The following is a 3,834-nucleotide window of genomic DNA, read 5'->3' on the forward strand; positions in this document are numbered from 1 at the left end:
CCCTAAGTCTGCATTGATTATTAGAGGTCGCTCGAGTTCAGTGTCTAGGAATTCGTACCTTAGACTTTTGGGTAGCATCTTAAGTTCTAGGGCTGGTTTCTTTGGGCAAGGCATATGATCGGGCGTTAGTGCTAGGCATTCACTTAGGCTATCATCTTGGTATTCCTTACTCCAATTTTCATCTTCAAAAGTAAGAGGCCTTGGAATTTTTAGTATTTCAGAGTATGATGTTTGTTCATTCGCCATTTCTCTTATACATTCATCGATAACATCTAGTAGACAATAAGTATCGTCTATAGCTGGTACCTTTAGGAATTGCGTCAAAATGAATTCAACTTTTTCCTCATTAACTTCGAAGGTTAGCTTGCCTTTCTTAACATCTATAATAGCTCCGGCGGTAGCTAGGAATGGTCTCCCTAATATGATAGGGATGTTAGAATCCTCTTTTATATCCATGATTATAAAATCAGTAGGAATATAGAATTGTCCTATGCGTACTGGAACGTTTTCTAGCATACCTACGAGAAATTTAACAGAATGATTTACAAGTTGTACGTACATCCTCATAGGTCGTAGTTCTCCCATTTTTAGCCTTTCGCATATGGACAAGGCATTAAGTTAATACTGGCTCCTAAGTTGCATAGTGCTTTGTCTATGACAAACTTTCTGATTACACAGGGTATGGAGAAACTACCTGGGTCTTTCAATTTAGGAGGCATATTATTTTGTATTATGGCGCTACACTCTACAGTAAGTGTAACAGTTTCGTTATCCTCTATCTTCTTCTTGTTATATAAGATTTCTTTGAGAAACTTAACATATGAGGGCATTTGAGTGATGGATTCTGTAAAGGGTAATGTGATATTCAATGTTTTAGAAGCTCTACGAATTTTTTAAATTGCCTTACACTTTTAGATTTAACAAGTCTTTGACGATAAGGGATAAAGGGTTTATACGGTGGTGGAGGCACATAAGGTTCTTCTTTCTCTATGGCCTCTTTCTTTTTATCTTCCTCTTGATCGTCTTCCTTCTCAGTTTCCTTACCAGGGTCTTGGGGCATGATGGGTTTTGAATTCTACGGTCGGTCCTTCCGTCTAGTTCTGTCCCACTTTGTAGTATAATAACATTTGCATGACCTTTCGGCTTTGGTTGCGGCTGTCCAGGAAATATGCCTGCAGGAGCAGTAGTAGGTGCTTGTTATTGAGCCACTTGCGAAATTTGTGTTTCCAACATTTTGTTATGGGTGGCTAACTCATCTATCTTGTTTGCTAACTGCTTGATTTTCTCACTAGTGTGTATGTTTTTATTTAAGAAATCCTTATTTGTTTGGGCTTGGGTAGTTATAAAGTTTTCCATCATTATTTCTAGGTTCGACTTCCTAGGAGCATTTTGAGTATTTGTGACAGCTTTATGATATCCTGGTGGTATAGCAGGTGCTTGGTTAGGTGCATACAATGCATTATTATTTTTGTATGAAATATTAGGATGGTTCTTCCAACCTGGGTTATAGGTGTTTGAGTAAGGGTTTCCTTGAGCATAGTTCACCTGGTCTGTGGAGGTTCCTATCAAGAGTTGACATTCTGGGGCAACATGCCCTGGAACTCTGCATATCTCGTCGTTTGGTGATACGGCAGCCACGGTGGCTGCGGGTGTTATGGTCAAATTGTCTATCTTTTGAGTAAGAGCATCTACTTTGGCGTTGATATGGTCAAGACTGCTTAATTCGTACATGTCGCCTTTCGTTGGAGGTTTCTCTACGGAGGTTCTTTCGCTTCCCCACTGGTAATGATTCTGGGCCATACTTTCGATAAGTTGATAGGCCTCATTGTAGGGTTTATCCATCAGTGCTCCACCTGCGGCAGCGCCTATCGTCAATCTTGTGTTGTACAAGAGACTGTTGTAAAAGGTATGGATGATCAACCATTCTTCTAGACCGTGATATGGACAAAGCCTCATCATGTCTTTGTATCTCTCCCAAGCTTCAAAAAGTGATTCATTATCTTTTTGTTTAAACCCGTTTATTTAGGATCTTAGCATAGCCGTCTTACTAGGTGGGAAATATCGTGCTAAGAAAACTTTCTTCAACTCGTTCCACGTAATGACAGAGTTGGATGGTAGAGACTGGAGCCAAGCTCTAGCTCTATCTGTTAATGGGAATGGGAAAAGACGTAGTCTTATAGCTTCAGGGCTGACACCATTTGTTTTTACTGTGTCTGCGTATTGCGAAAACACTGACAAATGTAGGTTTGGGTCCTCTGTGGGACTACCTGAAAATTGGTTTTGTTGTACGACTGACAACAAAGAAGGTTTTAGCTCGAAACTATTTGCCTTGATGGCAGGGGCAACAATGTTGTTATGTGGTTCATCCTGTGAAGGGATTGCATAGTACTTAAAAGAACAGTTTTTCACTCCTTCGACCATCTCTGGTTGAATAACTGGTTCAAGAATAGGGATATTAAGATCGGGAAGATTTAGCTTGATAAGATGTTCTCATATCAAATCTCGTATCCGACTTTCTAATCTAAGATAACGCTCAGGTTCGTCGAACGATAGCTTTAACTTCTGGCCTTGAGAGCGAGTATTTGGCATACACTCAAAAAATGTAGAAAGGGAAAAAGAATTGTTTGCCTTAGTTTATACTGCGCAACACTGGAGTTACGATATCGTCTAAATTAGTTCCCGACAACGGTGCCAAAAACTTGATCGCGACTTAGTAAATCTATGGGAATCGTGATTGCAAGTACACAGTCCTATCGCGTAATTTTAAAGATTATCAAACCCACAGGGACTAATAATCGAACGTATCGTTATCTAATGTTACTATGTAAATCTAAGGCTGATGATCGTTCTAAGATTGGAGGGATGAAGAGAAATAACTATAACATAAACAGAATATTAATAAATATATGTGATAAAGGGATATCGATATGTAACGCATTAAAGTTCGGGGATTCGATAGGTATTTGGTGTAATCTTATTGGTCAAAATATTCTTCAGTAGAAATTATTTATAAAAAGGACTTAGTCTCACACTCTCGTTTTATTGACTCTGGCCCTACTCTTAAACCAGAATGCTTGGCTCTCGCGGTCTCATTTTGAATTTAAAAGTAATTTTTGAATATGAATAAAGTCTAATTAATCCTTAAGCGCTCTCGTTGTGTTTAGGATTAATGCCTAGTTTCAGCTATCTGGTTAAAATCTCAAACTCTCGTTCGTGTTGACCGTAACCTTAGTTTGTTTTGTACTCTCGTATGAAAAACAGTTTGATTAAAATAAGAAATTAAAACCAAAAAAATAAGATTTATAAAAACTAACACCGGTTATTTACGAATCACGTCGTTTTGACGATCTTTACATACAGATACCTAATGGTTTTAGCCAGACATGGATCCGGTAACATACATGGTATTTGGAAAATAAAACATACAATAAGGCATAAATAAATAAAATAAAAATAAAAATAAAACCTGGATTACGAATTGAGAACTGGAAATGAATCTTGATTCTTTAATTAAAATAATATCGGCAGACTTTGGCAATGAGTAACCGTTACAACTGAATTCAAATGCGTAAAATAAATTGCAATAGTCCCCGATGTGGAGAAACTATCACTTTTACAAAGTAAGAAAATCTACCTAGAAAACTCAAAGAAAATAAAATCTGACTAAAATTAAGCGTACGATCGAAAGCTGGAAGAGAGGAGCCTCTGGAGTGGAGAAACTACCCTCCTTATATATTTTCCACTTCCCTAAATTATAGCCAAAGGTGAGTGGATTTGTGGCTAAAATCATGGAGAAAAAGTAGGGAAGACTGGGTTGTGGCCGTTGCCACAACC

The 3,834-nt window shown here is 38.1% G+C and overlaps 1 non-coding gene across 1 annotated transcript; it reads left to right on the forward strand.

Moving 5' to 3' along the window:
- Positions 1–1,930: 1,930 nt before the first annotated feature.
- Positions 1,931–2,037, forward strand: LOC127077095 (small nucleolar RNA R71). Its single transcript, XR_007787079.1, has one exon. It is a non-coding gene; the product is annotated as a small nucleolar RNA R71 (small nucleolar RNA).
- The last annotated feature ends 1,797 nt before the right edge of the window (positions 2,038–3,834 follow it).

Source organism: Lathyrus oleraceus, chromosome 4 (assembly GCF_024323335.1).
Source record: "Lathyrus oleraceus cultivar Zhongwan6 chromosome 4, CAAS_Psat_ZW6_1.0, whole genome shotgun sequence".
Lineage (NCBI taxonomy): Eukaryota > Viridiplantae > Streptophyta > Magnoliopsida > Fabales > Fabaceae > Lathyrus > Lathyrus oleraceus.